This window comes from Macaca mulatta, chromosome 18, assembly GCF_049350105.2.
Source record: "Macaca mulatta isolate MMU2019108-1 chromosome 18, T2T-MMU8v2.0, whole genome shotgun sequence".
NCBI classification, from domain to species: Eukaryota; Metazoa; Chordata; class Mammalia; order Primates; family Cercopithecidae; genus Macaca; species Macaca mulatta.
The window spans coordinates 80717034-80731903 of NC_133423.1; the positions used below are offsets into that span (position 1 = coordinate 80717034).

General features: G+C 45.9%; 1 protein-coding gene and 1 pseudogene across 5 annotated transcripts in view; both read left to right on the forward strand.

Annotated features, from left to right (window-relative positions):
* RAB31 (RAB31, member RAS oncogene family) overlaps window positions 1–14870 on the forward strand; it is a 151208-nt gene that overhangs the window by 40662 nt on the left and 95676 nt on the right.
* On the forward strand, window positions 9078–9515 carry LOC144336500 (cyclin-dependent kinases regulatory subunit 1 pseudogene; annotated as a pseudogene).

Consider the following 14870-nt stretch of genomic DNA (forward strand, 5'->3'; position numbering starts at 1 on the left):
ACGGTTAGACATAGAAACAATACTTGTAGCAGAAACTTGAGCTGGTGCATGTAAAAAAGTGGTTCATTTAATGATGTAATGGCAAAGTGAAGGGACCAAATGGAAAGGGGCGTGCCCAGGGCTCATCTACAAAATCTTCGGGACATTTCCTCCTGGGGGTCAAGCTTTAGATGCCTGCTGCCCAGCCATGAGAGAACATCAGAGGGCCACAGCATTCCCCAGGTTTCCGTTAACAGAGCAAACAAAACAACATCCCTTGCAACCCAAAGGCAGGCACACAGCTGGGCCCCAGGAAGACAGGGATTGCACTAGAATCCCTTGCGGTCCTGAGAGTGCTGCCTTCTCGCTGCTTGGCTTAGCTCCTCTCTGCACCCCAGCTTCCTCTCGCCTTGCTGACTCCCCTGTAGGGAGTAAAAGAGGCTGCCTCCAGCCTCCGCTCGCACAGCTTTGTTTCTGCGTGTTCCCGGCCTCTGTGTGGAAGGACATGCTAAGAGCCCTTTCTCCACTGTGCTTGCATTGACTGATAACATGTCTGTCTGTGACACCAGCTCGGCCTTTTTTTTTTTTGTGACGGAGTCTTGCTCTGTCGCCCAGGCTGGAGTGCAGCAGTGTGATCTTGGCTCACGACAACCTCTGCCTCCAGGGTTCAAGCGATTCTCCTGTCTCAGCCTCCTGAGTAGCTGGGATTACAGGTGCCAGGCTAATTTTTGTATTTTTAGTAGAAATGGGGTTTCACCATATTGGCCAGGCTGGTCTCGAACTTCTGACCTCAGGTGATCTGCCCGCCTCGGCCTCCCAACGTGCTGGGATTACAGGCACGAGCCTCCGTGCCCAGCCCAGCTCGGCCCTTTTAATGTACGGAACTGTGCAACCTGGAGGTCTGAGGGCAGCTGCAGCTTTCATTAGCTCCAGCATCCCATTGACGTCCGGGTTGGATGGCTCAGTATTAAGCAGATCCTGACTGATAAAATATCATTCTTCTAAAGTTTCTACTTCTGTATGTTTTATATATTCTATGATACTTTAGTACAGTAGTACATGTGTGCAGTTTATAAATGAGTACACACATATTAGAGGATGCACACAAACTCTTTTACAATTAGGATGTGCAATCAAAGAAGTTTGGAGACTTTTACTTTATGGAATGTCTACACTACATATAGGATGTTTATCCAGAATATCTCTGGGAATATGCAGTGGTTCATACAAGGGACAGATCATATCTTAATAAGCATATACTACACATTTTCTTTCTTGACTCCAAAAAAACTTAAAGAGATTTATGTCCATAGATCTTAAGGTATGTACAGTAGAATTTCATGTTTCAAACATTTACTGATAGTCTCACATTATCATGAGAAAGAAGACTGGGATTGTGCTGTGGGATTGTTACTAAGTTATCTATACTTACTTGCATAAAATGATTTTTAATATAAAATTAATCAAAGTTGCTCAGTTGTAAGAGGTGAATGGCTTTATTTGAGATACTGCTATGATTCGAATGTTTGTCTCCTCTAAAACTCATGTTGAAACTTAATTCTCAGTATATTGAGAGGCGGGGCCTTTATGAGGTAATTGGGTCATGAGGGCTCTACTGTCATGAATGGGTTAATCCATGACGGGAGTGATATTAATGGGATTAATGGGTTATCACAGGAGTGGCATTAGTGGCTTTATAAAGGGAGAAAGAAAGACCTGAGCTAACTCATCATCCCCTTTGCCATGTGATGCCCTGCTCCACCTTAGGACTCTACAGAGTCCTCAGCAGCAGGAAGGCCCTCACCAGATGCAGCTCCTCAAAGTCTATTGGACTTTCAGCCTCCATAGCCGTAAGAAATAAATTACTTTTTTTTATAAAGTACTCAGTTTCAGGTATTCTGTTATAAATAACAGAAAATGGATGGAGACAGATACCTTGGCTCTGAACTTTTTTGTTCCTTGGCTTTTGAAAGCCTCTCCTGGTCCAGTGTGGATTCTATAAACCGTTTTTGACTTCTATAGGACTCAAGAGCTGGAGCGAAGGTCTTTTAGCAATGGAGAAAGTACGTACTAGGAGACGGAGGCATGGGAAGTGGCTCTAACCCCATTTCTACAAGTAGTGTGACTGTAAATCGTGCTGGGGCTCAAGTTCTTGATCTGTAAAATGGGAATGATGAAACCTCCAAGAGTCATCATGAAAATCAAATACAACCATGAACGTGTTTGTGCTCTATGAGCTGTAAATCCTAAATGATAGGTTGCTTAAGATGAAGAAAGGCCATTGTTGAGTTTCTCATGAACCTCTGATGCAGGGCGCGTTCTAGTGTATCATGCGTAAGGGATCCTTGCCAAGTCCGAGGAAAACTATGTGGTGCCGAGTGCATCACCCCGGGCATGAGCAGTCCCACCCAAGACAGGCAGGGGGCTCCTGCCACTCTGCGCATAAACAGGAACTGAAAGCAGAACTCCACCCCATTGAAACCTTGAGGTCTAGCATCATATTTTGTCCCTGTTTGTGCATATTACGTGCTTATGCGATAAGGTACCGTCGGCCCCCAATATCTGTGGGTTCCATGTTTGTGGACTCAACAACCTTGGATTTAAAATACTGGGAAAAAAATTGTGTCTTTTTTCTTTCTTTCTTTTTTTTTTTTTGAGATGGAGTCTCACTCTGTCTCCCAGGCTGGAGTGCAGTGGTGCAATCTTGGCTCCACCTCCTGGGTTCAAGAGATTCTCCTGCCTCGGCCTCCTGAGTACCTGGGGTTACAGGTGCGTGCCACCATGCCCGGCTAATTTTTGTATTTTTAGTAGAGACAGGGTTTCACCATGTTGGTAAGTCTGGTCTCGAACTTCTGACCTCAAGTGATCCACCTGCCTAGGCCTCCCAAAGTGCTGGGATTACAGGCGTGAGCCACCATACCCAGCCCAGACTTTTTTCTTGTCATTATTCCTTAAACAATATGGCATAACAACTGTTTACATAGCATTTATGTTGTATAGGTATTATAAGTAATCTAGAGATGATTTAAAGTGTACAGGAGGATATGCATGGGTTATATGCAAATATTATAACATTTTATATCAGGACTTGAACATTCTCAGATTTTGGTATCCGTAGGAGGTCCTGGAACCAATGCCCTAGGGATACCGAGGGACAACTGTATGCACTGTTGAACCTCCAATGTCTAACACAGTGCCTGGTGTGGCCTAGACATGGAATATGTGTTTAGTGAGTGGAAGAATAAAGGCATTGCCATACCTGCTTGTCTCTCTGGCACTTGTCACAGCATTGCAAGCCCAGATGGTGTTTGTGAAGAGGCAGGAGTAGGTACAGTATAGAGGTCTAGAGCTTGGGTTTCTGAGGCACAGACCAGGATCAATTGTATCACCTCCCTAAGCCTGTTTTCCCAACTGTAAGGCGTCACACTAGTACATCTCTCGTAGAATTGGATTGAAGATTAAATGAGGTGATGCAAATTAACAGAGTCTAGCATATGGGGACATGGAGTGGGTGTCTGCAGGCAGCCACTGCTCTGTGTAGCTCCTGCCTCTGCACCCTACAGTGGGAGGGCCGCTACTGGGAGAAGAATCAGACACAGAAGAGAGGAGTGGGAACAAGTGGGGCTCTGCTGGGAACCTTGTCATCTCTGTGTGCTAAAGACCTTCAGAGAGTAACGCCCAGTCTTTACTTCCAGCAAATTCCTCTTTTGGTCAACTCGAGTCCAGAACTCTATGGAGAAGGGACTCTGGGAAGTGAGTGGTGTTCCCAGCTCTAGCCACGTTGAACCTAGGGTGATCCAGGGCACTGCATGTTAGGTCTGTGTAACAGTGTCTGTGTGGGCTGTGTGGGCATGTGTGTGCACATGTATGCATGTGCAGGTATGTGTGTGTTCATGTGTGTGCTTCAGATCCCCTTTGGGGAATGTGCAGGAATGTCAGAAGTGGGGAGGTAGAGACTCTGGGTTAGGGCAAGGGGCGAGAGACCCTCTTTGAGACCACCTGTGGGGGCGAAGATGACTCCATCCTGGATGCTAATCCATCATGTTGGCTTCCAATTAACTCCAGTTCTGGGAATGCCTCTAAGATTTCTATTTCATCTTGTTCCTTGTGTAAGAGCATGTACTTACCATAAATCTTGCCCTTAGGTCAAAACAACCTTGATGTTACCGTACTTACCGTAAATCTTGCTGTAATTGTCCTGCATATCCCTTCTGAAGCGCAGACACTTGTCCCCCTGTGGTACGTAAGCCCTGGGCCTGGGGATGGTAGCGCAGGGATCCCCCATTTCGTCTGCAGGCCACCCGAGACACGGCTCCTGTTCACGCATCCCATTAAATGTTGCTCTCTGAGGAACTGGATTTGCTGCCTCTTTCTTCGACCTCTCAGCTTCCTTGGCTTTTGGCAGTAGGTTTGCAAAATGACCTGCTTACCACGGAACCAGCTTATTCCAGTCAGAGTGGGATCAGCAGAATGGGGGAGTGGAGAGCATAACCCAGACCCCTCCATCCACGTGTTCATGGGAAGGTGCTGGCTTCTCTGCCTCCTGCGGAGAAAAGCCTCAAATGTCTGACTACGCTGACTCACTCGGACAGCCTTCCTTCTCTGTGGCCTCTGCTTGTGTTCTCCTCCCTCCTCCTCCCTTCTCCATTCACCAGTCCTGCCTGTCTCTCTGCTTGGCTAATGCATCCTTTTGGTTTCAGATTTCGTGTCCCTGCCTCCATGAAGCCTTCCCTGATTGCCCCAGTGTGGGCAGGTGTCCCTGTGCATCCCCATCACAGCACTTGTCACAGTCGATGCCACTTCCCAGTTTACTTGTCTGTATTCCTCACTCAACCAGAAGCCTGTGAGGGTGGAGACATGGGATCTTGCTGGGACTTACAGCAATAGCCATGTGCTTCCCTTCCCAATGTCACACAAGCGAGACATGGTCTGGTGCATCTGATTCTGAGTCTCAGCTGTATGTGAGTGTGGCATGACCTTTCATCCATCCCCCCCTCTCTCTCGCCACGAGGACAAAAGCAAGGGTGACAACTACAAAAATGACCACCGCTGCCAAGGCCTCTGCTCTGAAAGTGCAGCACGGTGGGTGGGACCTCAAGACAGTGTAACTGACGACGTCTGCAGAATTCAACCAGTGTGCCCTGGTGGGTAGGACAGGAAGTAGGGCAGTAGGCGATTAGACAGAATTGATACTCTTTGAGATCAAGCAGTGTGTGGCTTTGAGATGGAGAAGCAGTAGTAGCTTTGTCCTTCCCAAGATTTGGACCCAGGGTTGCCTTGGGAATTCAGACATCAGGAAGGTGACCTGAAACATGGTGACTTGGCTATGTAGAGTGGAAGGCACTTAGAGGACATTTATCTATCCAGCGGGTCTTTTTGTTTTTGTTTTTTTTTGAGACAAGGTCTTTCTCTGTTACTAAGGCTTGAGTGTAGTGCAGCCTCAACCTCCTGGGCTCAAGCAGGCCTCCTGTCTCAGCCTTCCATGTACCTGGGACACCAGGGACATGCCACCATGCCTAGCTAATTTTTTGATTTTTTGTAGACAGTGTCTTGCTATGTTGTCCAGGCTGGTCTCAAACTCCTGGCTTCAAGCCATCCTCCCACCTCAGCCTCCCAAAGTGTTGGGATTATAGGGGTGAGCAACAGCATCTGGCGTATCTAGCAGGTCTTAAAAACTATTTAGGTCATAGATTACGTTGCAAATCTCATGAGGGACCCTCTCACCAAAAAAAATTACCTGCCCACAAAGGTTTCCATACGATTTAAGGGATATTATATGCTTGAGGTCTATGATCTGTTTCTAAGCCTCATCCCAGAGGTGTGGTGATGAGGACCAACGAGGCGAATGTTTGTCTGAGGTCAAGACGGAGACAGGAGAGGTGACAAGGGCAAGGCTATTTCGAGACCTGTTTCCATACATGGTGGGGTCTCTCAACTTGAATGGAAAGTTTAATTTTGCCTCTGTATGGTGGTAGAAATAGTGTCAGTGACATCCAGTTTTTATAACGGGAAAGCACCACAGAGGATCTTGGGGTGCTGGGCTCTGACAGATGATGCATGAGCTATCAGGATTGTGTCCGCTTCAGAGGGTACAACATGGTGAGAAAAGGGGGCACCAGACTAACTAAGGCGGTGCCCGTGAGCACATTCTTGGGAAGTGTGAGGGTGGGTAAACGATCCTTGTTTCTTGCCTTGCATTGAAGCCTTTGCTATTCCACATTTCCTTTTTTTTAAAAAAAAAAAAAAAGATTATTTTAATTTTATTTTTTTAACCTCGGTTAAAGATATGCATATTCCGCATTTTCGCTGGTACTTTAGAATTTGTTTAATGAAATGAGCTTCTTTCTTTCTTTCTTTCTTTCTTTCTCTTTCTTTCTTTCTTTCTTTCTTTCTTTCTTTCTTTCTCCCTCCTTTCCTTCCTTCCTTCCTTCCTTCCTTCCTTCCTTCCTCCCTCCCTCCCTCCCTCCTTTCCCTTCCTTCCTTCCTTCCTTCCTTCCTTCCTTCCTTCCTTCCTTCCTTCCTTCCTTCCTTCCTTCCTTCCTTCCTTCCTCCCTCCCTCCCTCCCTCCCTCCCTCCCTCCCTCCCTCCCTCCCTCTCTCTCTCTCTCTCTCTTTCTTTCTTTCTTTCTTTCTTTCTTTCTTTCTTTCTTTCTTTCTCCCTCTCTCCCTCTCTCCCTCTCTCTCTTTCCTTTCCTGTCCTGTCCTTTCTTTCGATAAGGTCTCACTCAGTCACCCAAGCTGGGGTGTAATGGCACAATCACAGCTCACTGCTACCTCAACCTCCCACCCTCAAGCGATCCTCCTACCCCAGCCTCCCAAATAGCTGGGACTACAGGCTTGCACCACCATGTCCAGCTACTTTTTTATTTTCTGTAGCGACAAGGTCTTGCCATGTAGTGCAGGCTGGTCTCGAACTTCTGAGCTCAAGCAGTCCTCCCATGTAAGCCTCCCAAAGTGCTGGGATTGCAGACCTGAAGCCACCATGCTGGGCCATCAGCTGTTCTTTAGAACAATTTTTTTTCATTCTTTTTCTAAAAATCCTTTTTTCATTTAGTCTTCCCTGCATTTCAAATCGAACGATCTTATGAGAAGGGTCAGTGGGGTTATTTAAAGCCGAGAGATGAGGCAGTGAGCTCCGGCAGGTGTTCGTGCCTCCCTTCTCCCTCTGTCTGTCGGGTCCCAGGACTAAGGGTCCTGGCTGTGGGCCATCTGCAGGGTGGAAGAACAATCCTGTTTCCCCTAAAATGTCTTGTCACGGTTCCCAAGGCCCCTACTAAGGACGCGTGGAGTGGGGAGGTGAGACGGGAGGAACTGAAACAGCCCCATCCTGGTGTTAGGCTCCCTATTGAGTCACAATGTGTGGAAATGATATCAAATGAAGGAGAGTTTTTCTACCGAGATAAAAAGGCACTTAATAAAACGACATAACACTTCACAGGGAGCTGTTTTAATGGCTGCTCAAAGCAACTCTGAAGTGTCTATAATGAGATCTTAAAAGCAAGTTCTGAAATCTCCACTTCTCTTCTTTCTGATCTTGGGTGCTGTGATATCTTCCCTAGAGATTGACTCGTAGACTGAATGACTGTATTACAGGGTAGGTCTCCAGCCATGCTAACTTCATTTGCTGATGGTAGGTTTATTGCTAGTGCTTAAATCACTCTAAATAGGTTTTGTCAGTTAAAGCAATGTAATATCTTTGCTTTCTTATAGCCCAGAGAGTAGACTTCTGTAGGAATATTCAGAATTACTGCTCGCAGAGCAGAACCTTGTAATCCTATAAAACTTTGCTCTTATCAACCCCTCACACTGTTGATCTGCCCTAAACCTTAATGTCCTGATTTGCAAAATGGGGATAACCCAACTTCATTAGGGTTGTTGAAAGATTAAATATGTAACAAGCCTGGACAGAGTCAGTGCTTACTAAATACCTTCCATTATATCTGTATTAATTAATTGCCCATTGCTGTTGTCCCCAAACCTAACAGCTTAAAACAACATGCACTGATTATGTCACAGTTTTTGTGGATCAGGAATTGGGCATGGCTTAGTAGGTGCTTGGGCTTGGGGATCTCTTACAAGTCTACAACAGGTGTCAGCTGGGGCTGCAGTCATCTCATGACGGAACTGGGGCAGGGTCTGCTTTCAGGCTCCTTGGTGGTTGTCACCAGGATGCAGTTCCTGGTGGCCTGTTGCGTATGTGTCCTGAGGCCTCTCTCAGCTCCTTGCCTTGCATCTCTTCATGCATGGCAGCTTGCAAGAGCAAACAGGCAAGAGGAAGAGAGGGAGTATGAAAAAGAGGGCCACCAGCATCTTTCATTTATTTATTTGTTTGTTTGTTTGTTTATTTATTTATTTATGACAGAGTCTCGCTCTGTCACCCAGGCTGGAGTGCAGTGGCATGATTTTGGCTCATTGCAACCTCTGCCACTCGGGTTCAAACGATTCTCGTGCCTCAGCCTCCCAAGTAGCTGGGTTTATAGGTGCACGTCACCATGCCTGGCAAATTTTTAATATTTTTAGTAGAGATGGGGTTTCACCATGTTGGCCAGGGTGGTCTCAAACTCCTGAGCTCAGGTGATCCACCCCCTCGGCCTCCCGAAGTGCTAGGATTACATGTGTGAGCCACTGTGCCCGGCCCCCAGTACCTTGTATAACCTCCCCCTCGGAGGTGACATCTGCCACTTTTGCTGCATTCCATTTCTTAGGAGCGAGTCATTGGGTCCGGGCCATATGGGAGTGAATACTGGGAGGCGGGGATTATTGGGAGCCACTTTAGAAGCTGCCTACTGCAGTTGTCATGATTCTTCATCCTTTTCTGCTAGATATGCAACTCAGGAACCGTAAAGATTGTCTTGTAAAAAATTGCAGAATGTAACAATAACAAATCCAAAGTTTGGAGCTTGGTGCCTCGCTTGGTAAGCGAGGTTATTCCACATGATCTGCGGAGGCTCCCTGCGGGAGGTGGGTGCCTGAGCCACTCATCAGTGACCCATCTTGCCCAGTGAGGAGCTCGCACATGTGTTGCTTGTGAAGAAAGGCGGCAAACAAACAGGTGGTTCCTTGGATAGGAAGTATGATTTAAGTAAGAAACCACGTTAGGTGCTGCTGGGAGTTGCTTGGAGGTTGGCGGCGCGGGGCTGAAGGCTAGCAGACCGAGCGATCATGTCGCACAAACAGATTGACTATTCGGACAAATACGATGACGAGGAGTTTGAGTATCGACATGTCGTGCTGCCCAAGGACATAGCCAAGCTGGTCCCTAAAACTCGTTTGATGTCTGAATCTGAATGGAGGAATCTTGGCATTCAGCAGAGTCAGGGATGGGTCCATTATATGATCCAGGAACCAGAACCTCACATCTTGCTGTTCTGGCGCCCGCTACCCAAGAAGCCAAAGAAATGAAGCTGGCAAGCTACTTTTCAGCGTCAAGCTTTACACAGCTGTCCTTACTTCCTAACATCTTTCTGATAATATTATTATGTTGCCTTCTTGTTTCTCACTTTGATATTTAAAAGATGTTCAATACACTGTTTGAATGTGCTGGTAACTGCTTTGCTTCTTGAGTAGAGCCACCACCACCATAGCCCAGCCAGATGAGTGCTCTGTGGACCCACAGCCTCAGCTGAGTGTGACCCCAGAAGCCACGATGTGCTCTGTATCCAGAACACACTTGGCAGATGGAGGAAGCATCTGAGTTTGAGACCATGGCTGTTACCAGAGATCATGTAAACTTGCTGTTTTTGTTTTTTTCCTGCCGGGTGTTGTATGTGTGGTGACTTGTGGATTTATGTTTCAGTGTACTGGAAACTTTCCATTTTATTCAAGAAATCTGTTCATGTTAAAAGCCTTGATTAAAGATGAAGTTTTTATAATCTAAAAAAAAAAAAAAAGAAACCACGTTAATTATTTTTTTAACAGTTAAGGCCACATTCTCTATTTCTGCTTAGCTGCACGGAGTTTGTACACTGGGACAAACTGCTCTCTGGAAATGCCAAGAAGCAGTGGGGCTATTATAAGAAAAACGGAACTGAAGGAGTTGTGGAACTTGCTCTTCTTCCCCATTTAAGAGTCGTGTTCCTTCTTTAACTGATCGGAAGAGCAGGGGAGGAGGAGAGAGCGGTGGTGTGGTCTTCCTTAAGAGCTGGGCTAGGAGAGACATGGAGCCTCTGGCACTTTGGTTTTTCACTCCTGATAATGTCAGTGGCCCTGGCTTTCCTAGAACTCAGCAGCCGGGGTTTCCTTTCCACCAGCAGGGTAGAGGAGCCACCACCATTGAGGCTAGAACACTCAGTGGCTGAAAGATTGCTGAACTTGGGAATCCACCAGATAGGCCAGCTCTGCAAGAATGAGAGAAAAATAAATTTAACAGTAGCAGAAAGAGACAGTGTTTTTAAATATTACAAATATTTTCTTATTAGGAACAGTTTCTTTAGGGTGGATGATGTCCCAGCACCAAGACCTTCTGTTCTTTTTAAACCTTCATCTCAGAGTCTGAAAAGATCTGAAAAGTGTCCTGGCCTTAACATGTGTCCTTGGACAAGTTGCTTTAATTTCTTCCTTTAAACTTATGCTAAGGCCTAATCAAACATGACCAGAGAGATGAGGAGACAAGGCAACTCAAACGAAAACCTTTCAACAGACAATAGAAGCAGACCCACAGAGAATCTGAAGAATGAGATTATCAGACATGGACTTTAAAAGATGAATGTTTAATATGTTCAAGGAAATAAAAATCAAGATTTAAAAATTCATCAAGGAATTGAAAACTAGAAAATGAATAAAATGAAACATTTATAACTGAAAACTATAATAATTGATATTAGGAAATCAATAAATAGGGTTATCATATTTGATACATCTGTAGAAAAAACTGGAAGAAAATCTCCAAACTCAGAGAAACTCAGAGAGATAGAAAATAAAACAATAAGATATATATATATATGTGTGTGTGTGTGTATATATATATGGTGAAAAAGTTTAATGTAGGCATAACTGGAGTTCCAGTAGGATAGAAGAGACTGAATGGAGCAGAAACAATGTCTAAAGAGATAATAGCTGGTACTTTTCCATAGGAATTGCTTAGCTTGGCGCCCAGAACTTTTTATATGGTTAGTAAATGTCAGCTTTTCTCATCATCGATATTATTATTTTGCTCATCTTTGCTCCTGTGGAAGATTTACACTGATGGCAGTTTGTGAGAGTCCAAATCCACTAGGCCTTTTGTTCACCACAGATCTTACAGTCCTGGTGCTTCTGCTTCTACTGAAGGCCTGGAGTTGGGTTCACACTGGTTGAAATCTGATATGAAATTAGAGTAAGTTTTCCTATGGAAACAATGTAGTCAATGAATGTGGGTGTCCACTGTAGAGTGCTGTAGCTCAGCAAGCTTGGGATATAATCGTTCTTTATTTACAGCATCAGTTCAATGGAAAAACGCATATCTTAGTTTCACATGCGTAGCCAACAAATGCTCGCTTGGAACTCAGCCATCAGCAATCCAGTTGATGGAGTGGGGATTGCCTGTACAATTAGTTCGGTCACTGTCACCCTAACCTTCTGCCTTTGATTCCTTTGTAAAGTTTAAGTCTCATTTGTAAGTGTCCTCACTGCAGGAATCAGGACATAATCTTTTTATCCCGTCCTTGCGTGCTGCTGACTGCACGGGCGGTGAATCAGCGGATGAATTCGTGCGTGCATTTGTGCGTGCCTCCTGGAGAGATGGTTCGGCTGGCGAACAGGGCAGTGGATATGGGAAATGGGAAGTCTGAGGCTTGTCTGAGTCTTGACTCTACCCTTACTAGTTACAGGCCCACTAGGAGAATCCGTGTTTTCCTTATGCGGGAATTGAGGATGAAGTCATCTGTCCTCCCCTGACAAAGGGCTGCTGTGAGGACCAAGTGAGATAAGTGTGTGAACATGGGTGCACGGGCCATATTTTTGTATCTCAAATGTGGCACCTTCTTCTCTGTATATGGGCTTCTGATTCTTTCATGGAGGGAACTGTGGACATTTCCAAGCTATGCTCACTAATGTCCACGGGGCATTAATCTAAATACTTGAGCTCACTTATGCCATGTATTAGTTTAAATTTACTTCCGTAAGGAATATGTTCCCTCATGAGGTAGACAGACGAAGCGAAGTCTGGCGTAACAGGCCTGGAGCTGCATTTTCTTGCATTGCTAGCTCAGTTTTTCCTACAACAGCGTGTGAGGACTGAGATTTACTCTGCTTGAGTGAAATCTGCTCTCAACACCTCCAAAAGGAATCTTACAGAATGTTGTGGTAATAAAAACAGCACAGGATGGACTTGAGTTTGATAACGTTTTCTGCTTTTATGGCACTTCTTTTTTGGTAGTGGTTACTGTGACTTGTAAAAATCATACCTTTTTCCCTCTGGTGAAAAGTGCTTGAGGTGAGAGGAATTATTTTATACCACCAGCATAGTATTTTACAGCCCAGAGCAGACAGGCCCAGTAAGTCCGTAATCTGATAAGCCCCTGGAATGGGATCCACGTGCAAAGTACGTCCGTTCTCTTTGATGCAAAGGGAGGCCTAGACAGACAATCAAGTGAGGAATGAATTGGAGCTCTCCAGGGAGTTCGCTGGTAGTTTTAGGAGTGATGGTCAGTGCGCGGTGGCTCAAGCCTGTAATCCCAGCACTTTGGGAGGCTGAGACGGGCGGATCACGAGGTCAGGAGATCGAGACCATCCTAGCTAACCCCGTGAAACCTCGTCTCTACTAAAAAATACAAAAAACTAGCCGGGTGAGGTGGCGGGCGCCTGCAGTCCCAGCTACTCGGGAGTCTGAGGCAGGAGAATGGCGTGAACCCGGGAGGCGGAGCTTGCAGTGAGCTGAGATCCGCCACTGCACTCCAGCCTGGGTGACAGAGCGAGACTCCGTCTCAAAAACAAAAAACAAAAAACAAAAAATAAAAACCCTCCAGTCTTTGGTCCGGCGGACTGATAGGATACTTCACTTTGGGGACCCGAGGCTCTTGTTGGATATGTAGGATTGGGATTTTCTGTTGATTGCTTTGTAACAAACCTAGTGTAGTGCAGGGGGCCGGGTGTAGGGGGTGGGGGAGAGTAGGTTGGAGGAGTATATTCTCTTCCCCTTAGGCAAAGCTTCAAAAAAGTGCTTTGTGGGTTAATATGGAATTTGTGCCATATTTCTGTGGGGTTTCTTTGAAATCGAAAAGGGCAGGTGCAGCGCTTCCTGGATTAAGCATCCTGAGCCGTTTGTCTTCTGCTCTTGAGTTGACCCTGGTTTTTGGGCTGTAGAAAGGGGAGGAGTAGCCATCCAGTAACCCTGGCCTAAACTGCTAAGGCCAGGGCCCGGGGGCTGGGCTCTCACTCTTTCCAGAGAGGGCCGAGGCACCGTCCTGCTCCAAGATGTGAAGGTGCCTTCCTACATGACCTCATCTCTGCATCTGCCAGCTCCATCTGCCCCCGGAGTGGGCGAGCCAGGCAAGCGTGGCACTGCCCTCATTACTATGCACTGCCTTCCCTTGCAGGTATCTCCACACAAGGCCACCTGCCTGGCAGGCGGGGCAGGCTGAGGCGGGGTGGGTGGGGTGTGTGTGCTGGTGTCCAAGGTGCCTAATGGGACCTCTACTTCTTTTGGTCACCTTTGGAGTCAGAACAGTCCAAACTGTTAATCATGCACAGTTCTGCCTGTTTCTCTCTTTATGTTATTTCTTTCTGCCCACAAGGTCTGCTGCTCTGTACAGGCCTCCTGAATTCCCTAACTGAACTCCTTGTCAATGCTGAAGACGCTGAAGACGTTTCAGAAGCATGTGGCTGGGCGCTCGGCTCATGCGGCTGGGCGCTCGGCTCATGCGGCTGGGCGCTTGGTTAATGCCGGTAATCTCAGCACTTTGGGAGGCTGAGGTGGGGATCGCTTGAGGCCAGGAGTTTGAGACCAGCCTGGGCAATATAATGACACCTCATCTCTGCCAAAATAAAAATAAAAAATTAGCCTAGCATGGTGGTGTGCACCTGCAGTCTTAGCTACTTGGGAGGCTGAGACAGGAGGATTGCTTGAGCCTGGAAGGAGCAGGTTGCAGTGAGCCGATATTGTGCCACTGTACTCCAGCCTGGGTGACAGAGTGAGCTCTTGTATCAAAACAAACAAACAAAACCCCAAACCAAAACAAACAAAAAGAAGTATGTAAGCCTTAAAGTCTAAACATTTAACTAAATGGATGACTGAATAAAAAAATAAACACAAAAATCCTTGACATATAGGTTAACTCTGATTCCAAGACTAGAAAGAGATGCTGGAATTATCAGGTGACCCCCAACGGGATGTGACGCACAGAGTCAGTTCTGTAGTGTACATTGTAGGCAAATCATATTCTCTGTCTTTCTGAACATTCTGAGAAGAATGAACTCAAGGTTTGAAAGACTACCATGTATGCCGTAATTTTTGTGCTTAGTTTTTTTTTTTTTTTTTCTTATTTAACTGCATTCTGAGGAATGGAATCCCCGAGTTTACGGGTCTTGTTAGTTATTTCCTGTCCATAAGAATCATGTTGATTTATAATGTTATCAGCAATGTATATTCCTTACCAGTTTCCTAAGACACCTCATCACCTGAAGATTTCTGAAAGTCTGTGAAGCAGTGCTTAGTGAGTTTGGAGTGAAGGCGTCCGTAGGAGTATGGTGGATGTTGTGAAGAGAGACCAGAGGGGACAGCCTTTCCTTCTCAGTGCCCACTTTGATGGAATCACAATTATTCCCTGAGGGTGGGGTTGAAAAGATTTTAAGGCCCTTTTCAGGTTCAATAAGATAATGTGTCTTGAATTGATTACTGATGTCTGCCATGAGAGCAGGATTAAGTAGTCTCGATCTATTTGCCTGGGAGGTATCATTCTTTTTTTAAATTATTAT